Here is a 22,987-nt window from a genome sequence, read left to right on the forward strand (position 1 = left end):
CCCAGAACAGCTGTGGCCATCTGCACAGGACCTATGAGGGGTGGGGCCTGTCAGTAGTTCATCATGGGTGGGGAAGGGTCTCATGAGGCTCCCTACCCCATCAAGGAGCTATTGACAGTTAATGGTTGCTGGGACAAAGAGAGTCATTTTCTTCAATGGTGTAGTTATTAGTGAGTTGACTGTGCTCCAAGAACTCACTGCCTAACTCACTGCTTTGGTCATGCAAACAGCCCTGATTAAACTCAGTGGAAAGACAGAAGGGATTTAGGGGAAGAAGGGGAGCAAGAGGAAGAGAAAGAGAGCTATATGAGGGTTGAAATCACTAAAATGCATTATATACATGTATATATGCATTATGCAAAGAATTGCATAAGATCACATACATACACACATACATACATACATAAGCATGAACCTGTAGTGCTAGTACTTGCAAGGTGGAGGTAGGATGATTGGGAGTTCAAGATTATCCTTCTCTATAGAGACTGTTTGAGGTCCACCTGAGCTACACAATGTAAAACAGAACAAAACCATTAGCACTAAAACTGTTCTACTTTCAGGACCCCAACCCCACATTTAGTGTTTAGACACTCGTATTCTACAGGTTTGGTGAAGCACAAAGAAGTATCTATTTTTAAAAATATCCAGACAGTACTAGTGATGTAACCCACTGCCTTAGTGGTTTGGCACCTTCCCTGTCACTGGAGATAACCATCTGAAGGGCATCATAGGTGTCATACAGTGTCCTGGCTATTCAAGCATCTTTTGGGGAAGTCTGGACTGTGCTCTGAGTTACACAACGTTTTTCTTTAGGGATAAGAGCAAAATCTTCTCCTTCCTGTATGTAAAATATCTTCAGCTTCATCACTACTCCAGGCTACATGAGATAATGCGTTAAAGCTCTCCCCCCCCAGGGGGAGGGTACTCACTAAAGCCACAGTCTGCGTCAGAAGGACCACCTTTGGAAAAATGCAAATGAGATTTTAAAAAGAAAACTCATGCATTGTCTCAATTAGGTTTTCTATTCTTGTAATGAAATGCCATGGCCAAAACAACTTGAGGAAGAAAGGGTTGTTGTTGTTGTTGTTGTTGTTGTTGTTACTATAATTGTTGTTTCCCACTTTAAGCTATTATAAGTGGTAGTTTATAAATCTATCGCTGAGGGAAGCCAGGGTGAGAACTCAGGGCAGGAACCTGACAGCAAGAACTGGCGCAGAAGCCATAGAGGAATGCTGCTTCTAACTCGCCTCTTGTGGCTTTCTCAGCCTGCTTCCTTACACAACACACAACTGCCTGCCTAGGGTTGGCACTGCCCGAAGTGAGTTGGACACCCCAAGTCGATAGCTAAACAAGAAACTGCACACAGCTCTCTCACAGGTCAATCTGGTGTGGTGTCTTCCCTATTGAGGTGCCTTCCTCCCACATGTCAGTAGCTTGCATCAAGTTGACCCAAAACTAGTTACCACACACTCCTCCATGTCCTGATCCTGGAAATGGCAAAGGACAAAAGCCCACTATAACAATTCCAACAAAGTCTCTGGACCCACAGCTAGACCATTTACATTTGCTTGTAAAACCTACTTCAAACAAGCAGAATTTTCAAAAGACCTAGGAACTGCTTCTAACACTAAGTAGAAAAAGTTAAAACCTGAACTAGACAGCCACTTAATTCCTAAAAATGTCTATCACCCACAGCTGAAGCCTTTTTAAACAATTAAATTCAAGAGAACATGTTGGTGACTCTGGAATTAGAAATAAAGGGGGAAAGTATTTAGAAGAGTTTTAGTTGATTAGACAATAACCTATGAAATAAATCTACACCCAGATAGGAAAACGAGGCAGTGAGGGATGTGTGGATACATTGGATGTAATTTTCAGGTTGGCATCTGAGGACGTGGAAGATCCTTTAGAGCTCATGGCCGTGGGCTGACTGCTACCGTGATGATTAATCTTCAAGGCCAACTTGACTGAGTTTTCAATCAATGAGAAGGTATGTGTATGTGAGAGCACCCTCACAGAGACACACCCTGGATCTGGGTAGCACCATCCCACGGTCTAGAGTCTGGGACTAAATAAAAAGAAGAAAGCAAAAGGACATCAACATTGGTCTGTCTGTGTTTACTGAGTGCAAATACCTTGTGACCAATCGCTCCATGTTCCCACTATCATGCCTTACCAACCAGGATGGACTATATTCACTCAAACCATAAGCCAAAATAAATCCTCCTCTCCCTCCTCTTTCTCTCACTCTCTTTTAAAGATTTGTACTTTATGTGTATGAGTGCTTTGGCTGCATTAGTGATTATGCACCACATGCATTCCTAATGCCCACAAAGTACAGAAGGGGATGTCAGATCCTCTGGAGTTGGAGTGACAGATATAAACCACCATGTGGTTGCTGAGAATTGAACCTGGATCCTCTGTAGTCAGTGCTCTTAACCACTGAACCATCTCTCTAACCTCTAAGCCTTTCTTTTGGGCCTTTTGACATACCAGGGAGAAGAGCAACAGGTAGGAAGGACACTTGCAATTTGTCTTTCTCCCAGAGTACAGAAGGATACTTTGTGTGTGTTCTCTCTGGAGCAGGGATTGTGACTTTTCCTGAAAGACCCACTTAGATTTTTGTATTGGCCAAAGGACTTGATCAAGTCCATTAAACAAAACTGGGATTTATCATCACAATATCTGAAAAACTCAGGCCAAAAAGAGAGGTGGAGTCCCTAGGTCCCAAGCCAAGGTCGTGGCAGCCTGGTTGGGAACCTACAGAGGAAGAGGTAGGTAGATAGATCACTGTGGGTTTGAGGTCAGCCTGCTATACAGATTGAGTTCTAGGCCAGCCAGGGCTACATAGTAAGATCCAGTCTTATAATAAATAAATTGATAGATAGATAGACAGATAAGAAAGGAAGGAAGGAAGAAGAAGACAAAGAAAGGCTGCATTCTAGATTTTCTTTCTCTGGTACTTTGAGAATTTGATGTTGGTTGCTTGTTATGGGTTGCATGGCTTTAATCTCAGGGCTCAGGAGGCAGAGGCAGGTGAATCTCTGTGAGTTCAAGGCCAGCCTGCTCTACAGAGCAAGTCCCAGGACAGGCAGGCTGCACAGAGAAACCGTCATGGGAAAAAGCATGAGAGTTACTAATATAAAACTGCAGTTCTCTTTGCTGCCAGCTTTTCTTTATGTGAAAGTTACCAAATCAAACTAAACCAAAAAGAAAACAGAAAATCAGAACAAAAACCAAAGGACTTAAAGTTTTGGCTCTGTCTATGACACTCTGATCAAAGCTTGCGTACAAAAAGCCACAGGTAAGATGACTGTCAGTGGGACTTAATTTATGCAAACATGAAGCAGCTGGTGAATCTGAAGGCACAAAATAGAGTTTAAGCCAGAATGAGGAGCACATTATGCAAAAGAGCCCAGTGCACAATTGGTTCGTGACCCTTCATTTACTCAATAAATATTTACTATGTCTGTCAGTGTAGGATTTGGGATGATAAGACAGATACAACCTACCTCCTCATAAAATGTATTGTGAAGTGAAGGAGATAAATAATTACTAATGATTGGAGAAGTGACTGTTTGACTGTGGTGACAGTAATTACCACAAAGGAAGTGTGTACAGTGTGGTCTGAGATTGCACAAGACACACCTACCACCAACTCATTTTCTTTGTCTCAGGCCTTTGGTATTTACACATAGTATTAATCTGCGCTTTGTTAAGCTTGCCCCTTACCTATTGCACTGGCCTTATCTGTTTAGTTCACCCTCTTCTCCTAGGTTCCGGTGAATGACCAGACTTGTGTCACAAGCCATGAATCCAGAGTTTATAATGTACAAAACTACCTTGCTACACTGCATCTTGCCCAGGGCATAGCTCATTAGGAGAGTTCTAACTCTGGATAATCCAAAGAACAGTCTCTCGATTTCCTTCACTTCACCCTAATGCATTATAGGGTATTTGCCTCAAAATAATATAGGAAGTGGGCTGGAGAGTTGGGATCAGCAGTTTAGAGCACTTGTTGGTCTTTCAGTCAACTGGCTTTGATTTCCAGCACCCAGCTGGTGGCTCACAACTATCTGAAACACCAGTCCAAGAAAATCTGATTCCCATTTCTGACCTCTATATGCACAAGGCATGCCGATGGCACATACACATACAGGCAGGCAAAACAGTCACACACACAAAATAAAGTAAACCCGAGAGCATGGAATAACACAGGAAAAAGCTAGCTGGGATCTCACCAGGCAGGGTTAGCTGAATTCCAATAATTTTGAGTGATGAGTGAGGTATGAGTGTTGGGGCTTGTGAGGCTACCCTACTTTTTCGTGTATCTCTAAACTCTCCATTAACAATTGTTATGGAAGAACCCCACAGGGTTAGGGTTTCTATAAGACAACATGACCATGAAATCCCTTATAATGAAAAGACATTTCATCGGGGCTGGCTTACAAAACAGAGGTTCAGCCCATTATCACAATGGGATGAAGTACAGCAGCACACAGGCAGACACAGCCCTGGAGAGGTAGGTGAGAGTTCTACCTCTAGGCAGGCGGCAGGGAGAGAGATGGATTGGTCCTGATTTGAGCATCTGAAACCTCAAGTCCTTCCCCAGGTACTTTCCTCAACATGACCACACCTACTCCAACAAGGCCACACCTTCCAATAGAAGTACTCCTATGATACTACTGGGGAGCGCATTTTCATTCAAACCACTACATCTACCACCACCACCACCACCACCACCACTGTGTGTTCCTTGTTTGCTTGCAGTGCTGGAGATCAAGCCCAGGGCCTTGGGCATGCTAAGCAGACACTCAAAGGTGAGCTGTATCCCTAGCACCTGCATCGTTTTACAATTTAAACATAGCTCTGGTTGGTTCAGAGCGTTCGGCCTTCCTGGTCTAACTTCCCCCTGACACCAGCCAAGGCCCCACTTCGGAGGCCTTCCTTTCTGAGAACCACAATTCCTGGCCTGCCGCATTCATCTTCTGCTGCCCATCTCCTTGGGGAAGATGAGTCTGAAATGGAAGCCACTTTGTCATTAAGGAAGCCGCTCTACCTGTCACACACCAGCTCTGTATAACGTCCTGTTACCTCTGTTACCTGATGAACTCCACCATGACAGGGTCCACAGCAGCATGGTCCTACTATATGATGTGACAGGCTATTACCCCTGTGACTTTCCTCCCCCAAATATATCCCTGTAGTCTAGTCACAGGAAAATACCACAGCAGTGCCAGCAAAAGAAACATTCTCCAGAATAGCCTATCAATTCACCTCAAATAGTCAGAAACACCAAAAGATACGGTTTGAAAAACTCACAGTCAAGAAGAGCCTGAAGAAAAGACGACAGACAACTCAGTTCTTTCCTGATGGGACCCCAGGACAAGAAAAAGACACCAGATAAAAACTTGGGGAAATCAAGTGCATTAATTAAAATCAATTATGATGTACAATTTATCGACTTTGATGAGTATGCTACACTAAGGGCACATGCTCATAAGAAGGGGAGATGCTGGCTGGAGAGATGGCTCAGCGGTTAGAAGCACTGACTGCTCTTCTGAAGGTCCTGAGTTCAAATCCCAGAAACCACATGGTGGTTCACAACCATCCGTAATGGGATCTGATGCCCTCTTCTGTCTGATGATAGCTACAGTGTACTTACATATAATAAATAAATATATCTTTTTTAAAAATGAAGGGAAGGGAAGATGAATAGAAACTGGACTAGCCTTATTCTTCAGTAAAGTTAAATTTATTTTTAAATAAATCGTTAATTTTGGTGTGTGATGTGTTTATTTACTAGCAAGTTTCCATAATAAAGATCATCAAATATATCATAATTTGTATTATATTCTATTTTAGAGTGTAATATTTTGTATTTACTTCGTAAGTATATTTATATATCTTAGGAGAACATGGACTTCCATAAAATGGAATCAGTAACTTGAGCAAGTGTGAATTTTAATACCCCAAGAACCGCTAATGACAGGATGGAAATTAATGCCGTCCCCATTCTGTCTTTGCGGTCACCATCTGTTCTCACATAGAAACAGCCTCGTCCCTTGGGGAATCACCTATCTAGTATATAGTGATAGTTGTATACAAAGGTACTGGGATCCCCAAAGGAGCAGGAGAGGAAGTTTCTCCTCTTCTTGCCCCATGTTATAGGTGCAGGGCTGCCTGATACGTACAGGTGCAGCCAGCCAGAGGCTTGAAACAGGAACCACTGGCTTCCCCCCACACCTCCTCTGCCCCAGGCATCCGGGATGAATGTGCTACAAACTTCCTTCTCCCCTTCCCTGCTGTTTCTTGGCAGGAAGTGGTTTAAGGACCATTTTCAGGTCAGTCAGTGACATTCTCCTGGTGAACCTTAGTGGGTAGAAATAAGATGCTGCCCAGAACGAAGAGAGAAACTCCTATTCCTAGTTGGCAGACATTTTGCAGCCATAAGGTTATCTATGCTACAAATAAGGCTGACACAGGGAAAATGAGACCCAGGAGAGTTGTGGGAAACTAGAGTCGAAGCCACAGTTGTGTCTTCACCTGGGCAAGATCCCACAGCCTGGAGGTTAAACGGTTACTTTCAAAGTCATCCCACAATAGGAAACGAAGGGGTTTGTGTTCTCTCTCACTGTCCTTTAGAGACTTGAGATGTTACAGATTCCGTACTGGCTGGTTTTGTGTGTCAACTTGACACAGGTTGGAGTTATTACAGAGAAAGGAGCTTCAGTTGGGGAAGTGCCCCCATGTGATCCATCTGTGGGGGCATTTTCTCAATTAGTGATCAAGGAGGAGGGCCCCTTGTGGGTGGTACCATCTCTGGGCTGGTATTCTTGGGTTCTATAAGAGAGCAGGCTGAGCAAGCCAGGGGAAGCAAGCCAGTAAGAAACATCGCTCCATGGCCTCTGCATCAGCTCCTGCTTCCTGACCTGCTTGAGTTCCAGTCCTGACCTCCTTTGGTGATGAACAGCAATGCAGAACTGTAAGCTGAATAAACCCTTTCCTCCCCAACTTGCTTCTTGGTCATGATGTTTGTGCAGGAATAGAAACCCTGACTAAGACAGATGCCCAGTATAATCAATTTGCTAAAACTTCCCAGTGCCTCTGTACTGCAGATGGGACACACTCAGAGAGAAGCCAGGGGAACCATGTGCCAAGGACCACAGAGGTGACCCATGAGCAGTGGTGGTAACTCCTGACTGCCCTTGCACCCTGGGCCTTTGCTGAGTTTATCCACAGCCTTCCCATCAGCTCTATTAACTATATGCTATTCTTCCAATACTTGCTTCTCTGATTAAGTTCCTCAGAATCTACTGCTGCTGTTTGCAAGCAAGGACCTCCTCTTACCACCAGGCCATGGGCCTGGGTGTTTGAGCGCGCATGAAGTCGGAGGTTCAGTCTCTGGTTTCAGAGGTCAGGTGGGAAAGATGCTGGTGATGGGAGGGTAAGGGAGATGTTGGAGGATAGAGAGTGGAGTTTGTATATGAAATTCTCAAATAATAATAATAATAAAGAACCTTTTGGGTTGTTTTTGTTTTTGTTTTTGAACAATGTGAAAGAGACTTTTCAATAATGTATGGTTTCTCTAGCCTCAAGACTTTTAGCCCCTGGTAGGACAAAGGGAATATTTTTAGTATGGTAAATGTTGACTCTCTCACAAAATAAGCAGAGAACTCCGTGGAGGAGGGAACCTTACCTCTTGGGGTAAGGGGTGGGAGCCAGGTCAGGACTTACATAGCAGGCACGGAAGCTTTACGAAGCCATGAAAATTTCATGGGGGGGGGGGGAGGGGGGAGTGGGGTTAGGGGGTGGGGAGGACTTGTGTGTAAATAGAAAAATATAAAGGAGCCGGGCAGTGGTGGCACATGACTTTAATCCCAGTACTTGGGAGGAAGAGGCGGGTGGATTTCTGAGTTCGAGGCCAGCCTGGACTACAGAGTGAGTTCCAGGATAGCCAGGGCTATACAGAGAAACCCTGTCTCAGAAAAAAAAAAAATACATGTTGGGACTGAGTCAGAGCTGAGGTCTTTTAAGTGTGAACAAATCTAGACCTAAGATTAAAGAGAGGCCTACAAGACGGCTCAGTGGGGAAGGCACTGGCCCTGTGAGCCCAGAGACTTGGGCTCTGTCCTGAAGCCCATGTACACACCGATGAAGAGAACCAACTCTTGCACATTGTCCCCTTCTCTCCATACCATGGCATGGGTACCTTACTCATACACACGTATGCACACACACACACACACACACACATTAAGAAGGAAGGAAACTAAAAAAGAAAAGAAGGAGCAAATAGACATTGATTGAAGAGAAAATAGAAAGAAGAGATGAGAAAAGATTTTGGAAATAAAGTTGGATAATTGGGTAAAATAAGCTCTTAAAGTGCTTCATTTGGCCTTCCCGGGTGTTTTAGAATTATTCTAGTTTGAATTCTCTCATGTTTAGTGAACTGCCCCCATGGTCTGGGAGTAGAAACGGCAGCCGTACTGAGCAATGGATGGGGGGGGTGGGGGTGGGGACTAGAGGGCACAAATCCAGCCCCAAGGACGGTCACTGAAAACAGGGCAAAAAGCAAGAATTCTTGCAGGTTTTCCCAGCTTTGTTCAGACAGAGACAGAGCAAAGCAAACAAGGGCCATATGGGGAAATGGAAAACAAATATCAACATGGCAAATTCAAATCCAACTGCATCAACAACTGGAAGCCGTACATGTTTAGACACCCTAATTAAAACACAGAGAGTCTAACCTATCAATATTGGCTCATAAGCTGTGCTGTGGACTGAATCTCATGCTCTGTAAAAGTCATTTAAAGCCCTGAGTTCCCAGAGTCCCTGTGTCTGGGAACAGCAGAGATACGATCTTTTAGGTTAGGAGAGGGTTGAAGCGAGCGAGAGAGGTTCTGAGGGTGGGTTCCTAACTCCATGCATCTATGGCCTTTAAAGAAATTCTTTTCTTTCTTCTCCACAGGAAGGCCCAGACCAGCTAGAGACGTATGATGAGATACTGTCTCAAAACCAAAATCAAAACAAAGAGAATTTAAAAGTAAAGAATAGCACTGGGGGGAAAAAGGCATGAATTCATAATAATAAGAGTCCAGTCAATCACGAGTACACACTAATCCTAAACGTTTATGAGCTCAATAAGAAAGCTTCAAGTAAACATGAAGGGAACAGGCATGCTGGAACACTCCTGTGACACCTGTGATAATCAGGAGGCTGAGCATAGGAAGTGTGAGAATAGGAAGTTCGAGGCCAGCCAGTGCTACACAGTGAGACACTGACTCAAGAAAAGAAAAAGTTAAAAAAAAAAAAAAAACAGTTAAAAAAAAAAAGACATATAGAATGTCTTAGTCAGGGTTTCTATTCCTGCAAAAACATCATGACCAAGAAGCAAGTTGGGGAGAAAAGGGTTTATTGAGCTCACACTTCCACATTGCAGTTCATCACTAAAGGAAGTCAGGACTGGAACTCAAGCAGGTCAGGAAACAGGAGCTGATGCAGAGGCCATGGAGGGATGTTTCTTACTGGCTTGCTTCCCGTGGCTTGTTCAGCCTGCTCTCTTATAGAACCCAGGACTACCAGCCCAGGGATGGCTCCAACCACAAGGGGCCCTTCCCCCTTGGTCACTAATTGAGAAAATGCCCCACAGCTGGATCTCATGGAGGCATTTCCTCAAGGGAGGCTCCTTCTCTGTGATAACTCCAGCCTGTGTCAAGTTGACACACAAAACCAGCCAGTACATAGAACTACAAGGAGCAAGCCAAATCCACAATTATAATCAGAGATTTCACTAACACTGTTGGGAGGTGGAGCTAGGAGTTGTGGGGACAGAGGTCGCAGGAGGAGAAGGGAAGAGAACCAAGATGGCTTCAGATGTGAACCTATGTGGCATTTACTAGCCACAAATAGCTAAGTTTTTATAAGGTTAGAAATATTGGGATATACTGAGTAGTGGTGGCGCATGCCTTTAATCCCAGCACCCAGGAGGCAGAGGCAGGCAGATTTCTGAGTTCAAGGCTAGCCTGGTCTACAGAGTGAGTTCCAGAACAGCCAAGGCTACTCAGAGAAACCCTGTCTCAAAAAACCAAAAAAAAAAAAAGGGGGGGGGGGATAAATTATCATTATCAATTGTCTCTTAAATTACCGTGGCATCGGGCTGGAGAGATGGTTCAGCAGTTAAGAGCACTGGTATTATTTGAAGGTCCTGAGTTCAAATACCAGCCACCACATGGTAGCTCACAACCATCTTTAATGAGATCTGACGCCCTCTTCTGGTGTGTCTGAAGACAGCTGCAGTGTACTTACATATAACAATAAATAAATTTTAAAAATTACTGTGGCATCTTGTAAATTGTAATATTATTTATACATAAGTCTGATGAATTAATTAAGCTTCAAGAGTTTTGTCTTACTTGGTTACTGGAATGTGGACCCCTCCCCCACCCCCCCCACCCCCCAACCCCCCCACCCCCCACTCCCCCCCACCCCCGACTACAGAGGTCTATAGCGGAGAGAGAGCACAGCTGAGCTGCTGTGGAACTGGCTGGCAGAGGGAGAACAGGCCGAGCTGGACCCTGCCAGGGCATGGTGTTGTGGCCTGGCGGGGCAGGAGACATGGCAGGATCATTTTTTAATATTTCCTGCAACATAACCCAATTCCAATAGTTAATAATAGTGAAGAAGAAGTCAATAAAGACACAAGACCTAAATACTTATTAACCAACATAACCAAATTAACATTTACAGACTATTCAGATCCCAAATAGGAGATTTGAATACATTTTATTTACCAAGAGACACCATCTTGTACACAAAATACTAATCTTTGCAATTTTTACTTTATTTTATGAAAATCTGCATTGCATTTCTTTGTGTGTGTGTGTGAATGGGTGTGTGCATGGGTGTGTGCATGCAGATACACTTGGGTGCCACATCTCACCAGTGAAAGTCTGAGAACAACTTAGGAAGTCAGTTCTGTCCGTCTAGAATGAGGGTTCTGAAGCCCAAGCTTAGATCTTTGGGCTGGGCCGCCGGTGCCTTCACCACACCGGGCCATCTCATCTGCCCAAGCCTTGACAAATCTGAAATGATTCATGTCACAAAATGAAACTGGAGAACTCAGACATAACCTCTTCCCAAGGTTCGCTAAGAAGCTGACTGAAACTGACTCTAACACCCAGACAGACTGCACACTCAGACGGACTGCACGCCCTCTAGACCAAGGTGCAAAAAGACCACAGTGGAGAAACAGCAGCCTCCCCACCATCCTTGCAGGAGCCCTTGGGTGATCACAAGCACAGATGAATTGTGGCCAGACTTCAGGAAGTGTAGCCCTCACCGCAAAGCCCAAAGCCCAAAACATCTGCAGGAAAACAAGAGGAGCCCATCCCCCACTTTATGCTAAGCATTCGTGTCTTAGATAAGAAACAAGGAAACAAACATTGATTGCACGGAGCCTACAGGTCTGTTCTTCGAGAGATGTTAAGAAGATGAGAAGCCACAGGCAGGAAGGAAAATGTGACTGGTAAAAGTTTTATATCCAGAGCGCTTAACTAAACTCAACCATAAGAACCGCTGGCTGGGAGATGGCTCAGTCAGAGAAGTGCTTGTCACTCAGCCGTGACGATCTGAGTTTGGTCCTCAGTACCTATGTGCAAGGCAGTTATGCTGTCACAAGCCACATGTGTGTGCACATGCACATGCACCCATACACGAAATAAAAGTGTGTGAATAAAAAACTTTCATTTTAAAAAGAAATGCAGGCAAAAGTCAGGTGAAATGACACACCCCTTTAATCACACTGCTGGGGAGGCAAAGGCAGGTGGATCTCTGTGTGTTTGAGGCTAACCTGGTTTAAATAGTGAGTTCTGGGACAGCCAGGGCTATACAGTGAGACCCTACCTTGAAATGAGACAAAACAAGATGTAGGTAAAGATCTAAAGTCTTATTTGGATTTTTTTAGGTTGTTTTTTTGAGACAGGGTTTTGTACTATAGCTCAGGCTAGCCTGAAATTCACTATGTACCCTAGGCTGGCCTTGAACTCATGGCAACCCTTCTTCTTCGGCTTTTTCAGTGTTGGGACCACCACATCTGGCTCAAACTTATGGATGTGCACCTGTGATTCTAGGAGCACTAGACAAAAACAATCAAAATTCAGACTTGAAATAAGTGTGCATCAGGGAATGAACAGATAAACAACAGAATATTATTCAGCATTAGAAAAGAAAGATACAGCCATTAGAAACAATGAATTCATGAAATTCTTAGGCAAATGGATGGAGCTGGAGAACATCATACTAAGTGAGGTAACCCAGTCTCAAAAGATGAATCATGGTATGCACTCACTAATAAGTGGATATTAACCTAGAAAACTGGAATACCCAAAACATAATCCATACATCAAATGATGTCCAAGAAGAACGGAGGAGTGGCCCCTGGTTCTGGAAAGACTCAGTGCAGCAGTATAGGGCAATACCAGAACAGGGAAGTAGGAAGGGGTGGGTGGGAGAACAGGGGGAGGGAAGGGGGCTTATGTGACTTTCGGGGAGTGTGGGACCAGAAAAGGGGAAATCATTTGAAATGTAAATAAAAAATATATCGAATAAAGTTCTCTCTAATAAAAAAAAAGAAAAGAAAGATCTTATGATACATGTTGCAGCACAAATGATCTATCAGAACTGCAAGCTATGTGGAATAAGGCAGGTACAGGGAAAGAGAGATGTCAGCTGGGCATGAGAGCACACCTTCTAGAACTCTTCTGTGGAGGCAGGGGGATCAAAACAGTCCAGCTTCAGAATGCTGGACTCAATGAGGCCTTGTATTAAAAAGCAAAACAAAACAACAAACTAAACTAAAAAAGACAAGTGCCAGCCAAGGGCGGGGCACACATCCTCTATAGCAGCAGCGATTCCAGAGGCTGGGGCAAGAAGATGCCTTGAGCACAGAAGTTCTAGGACACACTGGGCACCATACCGAGTCCATGTAAGTATTTAATGCAAGTATTTAAACGCCACATAATCTACATAGTCTATGTAACCCCGTTCACACGGCCCTTAAGAGTAGTGAAGTTCACTGCGATGGACAGAAGAATGGATCACCAGAGGCTGGAACAGCTGAGGAGTGGAAGTCACTGCATAATTAGATTTCAGTGTTGCAGTGAGAAGAGTTTTACAAGTACAACGTGAAAGTTCTTAGTAACACTATGCGCATTAGAAAAAAGCTGGTGTGGAAACTTGTAAGTCATGCATATTTTACCACCATTCAAAAGGACTCAGTAATATACATAAATGGGAAGGTCATAAAGAAGCCCATTGTTTTGTATAATTAACATACACTCATTAAATAAAAGCTCGGTATTGGGAAAACAAAAACCCAATTACACAATGTGGGCAAAATATTTGGACAGATGATCTGTGAGGAAGATACACAGATGACTGGTGAGATAGCTCAGGGGGTGAAGGCCCTTGCTGCCAAGCCAGACAACCTGAGTTTGACGCCTCCCCTCCACATCATCCTCCACATATGTGTTCTCTCTCTCTCTCTCTCTCTCTCTCTCTCTCTCTCTTTCTCTCTCTCTCATACACACACACAGAGGCATGTGCATGTGCATTATTTAATTAATTAGTGTTACCCTGTACCTTGGCCAGAGAAGCTTGGGCGGCTGTGGCCCACAGTTAAAGCAGAGACCCCTGACAGGTTAGGGTGCTGAGCACAAGTGTCTGTTGAATGCTCAGCCTCAAACGAGGCTTCTATGTCCCCCTCTGAGCACTGAGGAGCAGAAAGAAGGTAAGAGCTGAAGGACAGACAGACATGACCTGACCGTCGCACCGGGAACTCACCTAGCTATGGTAACCTGCGCATGACCAATCAACTCCATAAAATAAGTCAGCCTTCCAATCCGCAACAGCTAATGGATTTGGTGGTTTATCATCAACAACAACAACAACAACAACAACACACACACAAAACATATGGTAACACATACCTTTAATTCTAGACTTAGGAAGCAGAGAGAGAGGCAGGAGGATCTCTGCCAAAGAATTAATAAGAAAAAAAATTCTGTTTTAAAAACTTAAACAAATAAGATTCCCTGGTTTACTTTATATTGCTGTGATGAAAACGGTGACCAAAGGCGAGTGGGGAGACAGGGCTTCTCTCACTGTGCAGCTCACCTCCGTCATGAGGGGAGGTCTGAGAAAGGCCCAGGGCACGAAACCAGAGGCAGGAACAGCAGCAGAGGCCTAGAGAAAAGAGACTGGCTCGGTCTGCTTTCTTTTTTAATTTTTAAATTTGTATCTTCTCTCGTATGTTACACCCCAGCCTCAGTTTCCCATCCTCCTCCACTCCCGTCCCGTTCTCCCCTCTGTCCCCTCTTCCGCCATTTCTCTTCAGACTTGGGCACAGCCTGCTTTCTTATACAATCGGCCAGCCCAGGGATGGCAGCTCTCTCACCAACCAAAAAAAATGGATAACTTGTAGGACAGCCATTGATAGACAGCTGTCTAGTTCTTTTGTATTATCCCTTTCCATTAAAAAAAAAAAAAAAAAAAAAAAGAGCTCTTTGGCCTCGCTGGTAGAAGCAAGATGACAAAAGGAATGTCATCCTTTGGAAAGTGTCACAATAAGATGCACATGCTCTGCCACCGCTGTGGCTCCAAGGCCTACCACCTTCAGAAGTCGACTTGCGGCAAACGTGGCTACCCTGCCAAGCGCAAGCGAAGGTATGACTGCAGTGCCAAGGCTAAGAGAGGAAACACTACCGGACTGGTTGGATGCAGCACCTAAAGATTGTCTATCGCAGATTCAGACACGGATTCCGTGCAGGAACAACGCCTAAACCCAAGAGGGCAGCTGTGGCAGCATCCAGTTCTTCTGAGGATTTCAATCGGTCACAAAATAAATGTTCTGGTTTCAAAAAAGAAAAAAGAAAAAAAGAAATGGATAAATCACAAAACCATTATAGTGACTGAAAACAGACAGAGCAGTACTATAATTTATAATTTAGTTTATATTAAGTTTCAGAAAATGTAGACTCAGCCAGGCAGCTGAGCCCCACACACACACACTCGAAAGGCAGAGGCAGGCAGATCTCTGAGTTTGAGACCAGCCTGATCTACAAGTGAGTCCCAGGACAGCCAGGGCTACACAGAGAAACCTTGTCTCGAACAACCAAAAATAAAAACAAGAAACAAACAAAAACAAAAAACAAAAAAAAAAGAAAAAAGAAAAAAGAAAAGAAAAAGAAAGAAAGCAAAAGAAAAGAATAGAAAATGCAGAGTCAGCATCGGCAGGATGCACGGTCGTGGTTCCCAGAGTTACATGCTGGGGTTGGTACAAGGGCGGGCAGGACAGACTACTCTAAGACAGGAAGAAATGGGGGAGGGGAGCTGGACACTTGCCCTGGACACCACTTGATTGTGGTGATAGTCTCACAGTTGTGTCCGTATGCCAGAACCTAACAAATTACACACACTAAATTGTACGTCTTACTGTACGTCAATTTTACTTCAATAAAGCTATTAACAAAATAAATAAGGGAGCTTTGAGAGCTCAGGCTCGATTTGCCTCAGTGGGCTCCATCTGTTGTGGAGACGGAGATTAAGGACCATAACGGGGTGGAATTTTCACTTTGGGAAGCATCCAAGGGAGGCATGGTACTCGATAGGATGAAACAAATGTCGCTAAGCAGGATGGAGGGTTTTGAAGATATTAAAAATTTGCTCTGCGCTTAATCAACATGGGAAGCCCCGAAGTCACGGAATATTGGAGCCAGGAGGAAGCTAAGAGACAGGATATAATCAAGTTTGTTTTGCAGATGAGGAATTGAGTGAAACAGAGATGAGGCAACAGTTAATGGAGTGAAGATAAAATGTGGGGCTTCTAAGACCTGCTCTGACACTGTCTTAGTCTGTACCCGAAACTGCAATGCATCCTTGATAATTGTTCAATACATCTACAGACAAAAACAAATTATGGTCGTTGCCACGGGACACTGGATTCTGTCATGGCCACGTGAATAGCCCAGAACATAGAGATACCCATCATCCCTACCTTCAGATTTCAGTCCCTAAGCACTCTTACACAGGGTGTTAGTTCTTAGTCAGCAATACCACCTTCCTACCCTGGGAGTTCGGGAAATCTTCAGCCTTCTGTGTGATGTGAAGCACTCAGTCAGTTCTACTTATGATGGTCTGAATAGCACATTTATTACAAATATGGTTGATGTATTAGTAAACAGTATGAGTCTAAGACAAATTTTCCTTTGCCTGAGTGAGATCTCAGGGGCCAGGACCACTTGGTGAAGTTTCCCTCAGTTCAATGAAGCTACCTGGTATATGCAAAATGTACATACACACACACACACACACACACACACACACATTCACAAACTACCTGCTCTCTCAGTTCACCTTGAGTGTTATAAAAGTAGTCCTCAAAGCCAGGCATGGTAGCTCACACCTGTATTTCCAACACTTGGAAGGCTGAGGCAGGAGAATTGCTATATTTTGAGGGACAGAAACAGACAGTAAGTCTGTTTCAGAAAAGAAAAGAAAAGAAAACAAAAGAAAAGAAAAGAAAAGAAAAGAAAAAAGCTACACCACCAAATCTTTTTTCTGACATCCTATGACCTCCTTCCTATCAAATCAGAAGCTGCAATCTTCCATATGATGGAGAGGGGGTGTTGCGGGGAGGATCAGCCTCACAATAGCTATCCTTAGTTGTAGGATATGGGTCCTTAGTTATGGGATACGGGTCCCTTGTGCCTCCTGACCCATGACTTACTAGGACAGAATGAAGGGGTTGGTGAAATACTGACATTGGACCAACTCACATGATGGACATCACGGTCCACACCAGTATCTCCTAGGCAACTGAGTAGAGTGAAGAGCTTTGAGCCCAACCCACCTGGAGCAACCCCTGGCAAATCAGAACAGAGGCAAGGGATTAGAAACTCGCTGAAACCAGTGAACAACACCCCACCTGCAATACAGCAGAAACACAGGCCACGGAATCAGGTCACTTGAGGTGGAGATAGGGCTCACTGGTTATAAGTGATAACTGCTAATCCAGAGGACGTGAGCTTGGCTGCTACCACCCACAACAGGCATCTCAGGGGTTCTGATGCCCTCATCTGGGCTGGGCAGGCACCCACATCACATGCATACACGTTAATTGTTTTTTTTTTTCTAAAGAACAAGGTCACTGCACAGTTTTTATGGTAAAGCCAAGCTACTTTTACCTAAAACAGCTGGCTCTTACTGTTTTGGGATTCATTGTTTGGTTCCAGTCACTTCTGTCTAACGTCAGACATTATCGTTGAGGATTTGTCATGTGTTGACTGTACAACAGATAATTGGTTATAAAAAAAAAAAAGGGAAAGTGCCAGAGAGGGCCCTGATAGATTAGAGAGTGCTGTTTCGTTGCTGGTTCATTAAGTTCGTATCCCATCTGTCTGTCAATATTTTTTTCTAGAACTTTGAATTAAATTCTCTGGTGTGTTCTGAAACAAAGATAAGACATCTGTAGCTTTCTAATGAATGGTTTCTCTCTTCTATCATCTACCCTCTGATTAAGTGGCGTGAATTCTGCATTTGTGTATGAGATAGGTCGGGAGCACCACAGCATGAAAATTGGGTAGATTTTATAAGAACCTTAAAGGAATTATTTTTTTTTCTGGAGCAGATAACCATTATTATAATGTGTATGTGTGGGACACTTTACAATTATTAGCAAGTGTTACTGTGATAGTTAACATCCTTCACCTTGGAAAGGGAGCATTTTATTATGCATCAAGTCACAAGCAAAATATTGAAATACCTTAACCACTTCCTTATTACTCCCCAATACACATTATAAAATAATGACAGCACTTAATATGCTGAGAGGAAGGAGCAAAATGCCAGTTCTGCCTTTGACTATGCATTTGCCATAGGACACTACAGTGAGGATTTGCTCCTGAAATCACTGGAAGGAATTGTTCATGCATAAGAGTGGGCGGAGTTAAGGATTCACTCTGTCTCCTTTAAACCGTTTAAAGCTAAAACAGAGCTCAGTGTGCATGTGCTGGAAGAAGCACCATCTTACTTGAGAGTCAGCTAAGTACAGGGAGCCTCTTCTATTCCCAGGAGCCATGGTGATAATCCACCCTGCCTACCGTGTCTCTAAGAAGACTTTGCTCTACTTGAGCCCAGACCCCACCCCGCCATACCCTGACTGTCAACCTTGATGAAGTACATAGTTGATAGTCACAACTGACTTTAAATAAAGTAATTTCTGGAGAGAAAGAGAACCATCAGGCTAAATCACTGCTAATGTCATGGTGTCTGTTCTGTGGGTACTCACTCGACCATCCTCCAACTCCTCTGGATGTCTGGGAATGTTCTTAACAATTGGAGAGGCATCTGAGGAGGCACAGGGTGCTTGCTTAGTTTGTGAGACCTGGGGTTGATCTCCAGGATTGATAAAGAAAGTGTGGAGAGGGCTGGAGAGATGGCTCAGTGGTTAAGAACACTGACTGTTCTTCCAAAGGTCCTGAGTTCAAATGCCAGCAACCACATGGTAGCTCACAACTAACCATAATGAAATCTGATGCCCTCTTCTGGTGTGTCTGCAGACAGCTACAGTGTACTTAGATATAACAATAAATAGAGAAATCTTTAAAGAAAAAAAGAAAGAAAGAAAGTGGAGAGATATAGGCAAGGTAGCCATGCTTGTAATCCAGTACGTGGGAAGAGGAGGCAGGAGGATCAGGAGGGGGGGAGGGGGAGCTTTGGCTAAAGTATAGCGTGTGCACACTTGTGTGTGTGTGTTATGTGTATATACATATATGTACACATATACACATACACACATACATACATATTTTTTAATGAACAGGAAGTTATCCCAAAACTAGGGAGGCAATAGCAGGCAGATGTCTGTGAATTTAAGGCTACTCTGATATACATATTAAATTGCAGGTAGTCAGGGCTAAACAATGAGACCCTTGAGAGTGGAGTGGAGTGGAGTGGGGGGGGGAGAGAGACAGAGGGAGAGGGAGAGACAGAGACAGAGGAGAGAGAGACAGAGACAGAGGGAGAGGGATAAACAGAGAGAGGAAGAGACAGAGACACAGAGAGACAGAGACAGAGGGAGAGGGAGAGAGTGAGGGAGGGAGAGAGAGAGACTTTAGACATTTAAAATCCACAGGGATATTTCCAGTCGCCTTGAAACATACCCAAGGCCGGGAGCCTGACTTAGCGTGTGGTTCCTGTTTTTGCTGCTCTGTATGGCAGTCCTCAAAAATCAGGGCTGAAGGAGGAACTGAAACCTGCACCTGCCCTCCTCACCCGATTCTGTTGACAGGGAGGATATCCCCTCCAAAGGAGCAACTGTACCTAACAGTTGACAATAGCATCCCACCTCTAAGCCTGTGGCCGTGGCTAAGCGTCAACAGCCTCGTCAGTGCGCTGCCAATGTACGTGAAGCATTTCTGCAGAGAACACCTTCCTCAGAGTCCTCAAGAGCATGATGCCATAGAAAGTGGGGAAATGTTTCCAAATAGACTTCATTCCAGGCTGAGATTTTACTTATAAAAATAAAAGGCAAGGTGGATTCAGCCGCTGACTGATGCTAGAGAACCAGGGTTCTCTCCCAGAGTGGCCACGGGTATTGGGGTGCTGTCTAAGCTATGCATGTTTCCGTTTTAAGGGCTTGAAGTAAGAGGGAGGTCGAAGACTTTTTTCCTCCCTCCTTATTGTTGCCTTTCAGCTTTCTCCTCCTGTCTGCTTTAGTCTTATCTTTGCCAGTCAAATCTAAAGGGGGAGGGGCAGGAACAACACTTTTCTGCAAAAATAAGGAGGGGTTTAATGAACCTCACAATCTTCCCGAGCTGATGGGTAGCATAGCCTCATTTCCGTTTGCCAGTAAAAGTAATTGTGTTACTTTATACTGTTCATTCACAAGAAACCTGCCAGCCACAGCCTTGACTTTACCATCTCACCAGTCAGTAATTACAATCCCTCCTTACTTAAATGGGAACACCGTTCCCACTCTCTCAGGCTCCCCTTCTGTCGTGGTGATTCCTGGATGTCGACTTGACTACATCTGGAATGAACGCTGACCATGAGTTCCAGAAGATTAAGACAGGGAGATCTCTGAGTTCAAGGTCATCTGGGATTAGAGGCATGGTGGCATACACCTTTAATCTGGGCCACACCTTCTGCTGGAGACCTACTTAAGGACTTTGGAAGAAGGAAGATTCACTCTCTCTCTCTTCTTCACCTGCTTGTCTTGTGGGGCTGAGCAACTGCTAGATCCGTGGACTTCCATCCACAGCTGCTACTGACCACTGTTGGGGAGTTAGGCTACAGACTGTATGTAAATCATCAACAAGTTCCCTTACTATAACGAGACTACCCATACATTCTCTGACTCTAGAGAATCCTAACTAATACACCTCCCTTCATTTCTATAAGTCCAACAAATATCCATGCTTTAAGTTTCTAATATGAGCCCTGAGACCCCCTGACCTATTAACCTGCCCACAGCTGGTTCCCCTCCATACCCGCTGTACCATCACAGCTCCACAGTCCACAGAAAGCAAGAGACTCTTGAGACACACTTAGTAAATGCTAGCGCTCACTCTGCTGAAGATGCACATCAGCTGGACCTGCTTATACTGCCTAACAAACTCCTCGGGTATGGCCCTGAAGTTGCTGAAAGTCACACATCTCCATTTTCCTCGCCATGAGCATCTGGTTCCAGAAGTGTGGCAAAATCCACAGCCAGACAGACCCAGCAACATATCCCTTCTAAGGCACCCACAGGATGGCAGGTGTCATGCCCTGCTGCTGCTGCTGCTGCTGCTGCTATTGGAAGCACTTCATGCTGGCTAAGCTGGTTTTGAGGGTGTAGTGGATTAAGACTGCAGAGTGTGAGCAGTGAACACGTGATGTGGAGCTTCCAGGATAGGGTGCATGGTACACAGTTTCATTCAGCACCACGCCTCAGCAAGCACTCCCCAAGAAGAAGCAGCATTCCATTCCAAGGTTTGCTGATTCATCCAAGTCTTCTACCCCAGCCCGACTCTCCTTGGTGGATAGGTACAGTGTCACAGGGGAGAAGCATAGGACAGAAACTGACTGACAAGGGCCCCCTGACTCCGCAGTCACCTTGTGCCTTGAGAATTGTGCTGTGAAGTTTAGGGACAAGAACATTTAATTCACATCAGGGAAGCTGTATTCAGATAACTCTGACCAGAGGCTTTGGCACTGAAAGATGCTAGAAAGAAAATAGAAAGGAGACACCAAATCTCAGGGGGCCCCTGAACTAGACTCCCCTCCACAGGAAGATAAAACCATGCCGTTCATGTGTTTTATTATTTCAGGCATATCACAGCATCGTCTTGTTCGTAGACCATTAATAGATACAAAGCACTCAATTATGTTGAGATGTGGCTATCCCTTAAGTGGGTTCTGAGGGGGGTACAAAAGGGACTAGGAGCCCTTGACAAGGACAAACTGGGGACTGTGATGTATCACTAACTACATTTATGAAGCAAATAGGTATGGAAGATTCCATCAGGCATCTGGTTAAAGTCCACCTGGAAGGGACCTTGGAGTGGTGCGTGTGAACTGGCCATTTACTGTAGCTCTGACTCATGGGCCCTCCCTGAACCCAGCAGGAAAGACAGGAACACTAAAAACCAGGCATATCTAACCAGACTCCAGTGGACAGTCAACACAGGCCAGACCAAAAATATCAAGAAGGCAGTGGGACAGTCCAACAGTATAGGATATAACATCTGACTCATTCAAGGCTCCTGACCAGATTTCCTACAATAATCAGGGGGAAACAAAACAAAACAGAAAACTGGAAGAGGGGCTCTGGAGGCCCCACCCCTGAGACTCTTAGACCTGACCTTGGAGTCATGTTTTAGACTTGTCTTGTACATCTCAACACACACACACAGACAGACAGACAGACACACACACATACACACACACACACCTGCACATGGGATCATACCATCAGCATGTTCACAGTACACCCTCTAATCTTAACCCTCTAATCTGCCCCAGCAACTAACACACGAAGGGTCCAACCTGGAAGGATACTTCCCACATGGTTGGCCTCCAGCCTTTAAACAACAGTGAAAGGGCAGGAAATATCTGCGGATTGTTCCTCCCTCACTGAAAATGGAGACTTTTTCAGACTCCTGGGCAGATTTGAGCAGTTGAAACACCGAGGTAACAAAAGAGACAAAGACACATTGGATAACTTGTCACATCTTCCTCAGAGAGCATTTAGGGAATAGATTCTTTCATAAGGAATTATTTCCTAACAAAGTGTGGTTCCTGTGTGTGTGTGTGTGTGTGTGTGTGTGTGAGAGAGAGAGAGAAAGAGAGAGGGGGGGTGAGGGGAAGAAGGAGGGGGAGAGGGGAGAGATTGTGGATCTGGGAGAACTCAGTTGCCCTCATGACACTGTTGAAGCAAAGAAGCACTCAACAGGTCATTCACTTCCTACTAATGGGGGGAGACTCTAGAGGGACGCTGGTAGGCTGTGGAACAGGGATTGGCTGCTCCTGTTGTTTGCCAGATGTTCTGGTCTGACCCAGAGTCCCACTCTTGTGTCACACTGCCAGAGCAGCATCATGATGTCCACCTTGAAAACCTACAATGGCTGGAGAGACGACTCTGCTCCCAGGTACCATCCCTGAATAGGCACAGTCAACCTGCCCCTCCCCATTTCACTTCCCACTTTTCCAGGTGAGGTGTGTGTGTGTGTGTTTAATCAACCAAGGTCAAGCGGTATTAAATGGAAAATTTACAGAAATAAACAGTTCATTCATTCTGAGCATTGGGAAGGATTCTCGGTCTGTCGTGCTTGTCCTGGAGGGCATGAATCACCACAGTTCACTGAGCCCACACTCACGCTACCCTGAGTGGCCGCATGCTATCTGCCATAATCACATGGTAGGATAAGGCAAGCCAGCGGCTGCT

At 44.6% G+C, this 22,987-nt stretch overlaps 1 protein-coding gene and 1 pseudogene across 1 annotated transcript in view; both read left to right on the forward strand.

Moving 5' to 3' along the window:
* Positions 1 to 22,987, forward strand: part of Gpbp1 (GC-rich promoter binding protein 1) — a 722,682-nt gene that overhangs the window by 507,903 nt on the left and 191,792 nt on the right. The window lies entirely within an intron of this gene.
* On the forward strand, positions 14,588 to 14,973 carry LOC127666661 (60S ribosomal protein L37-like; annotated as a pseudogene).

Source organism: Apodemus sylvaticus, chromosome 16 (genome assembly GCF_947179515.1).
Source record: "Apodemus sylvaticus chromosome 16, mApoSyl1.1, whole genome shotgun sequence".
Lineage (NCBI taxonomy): Eukaryota > Metazoa > Chordata > Mammalia > Rodentia > Muridae > Apodemus > Apodemus sylvaticus.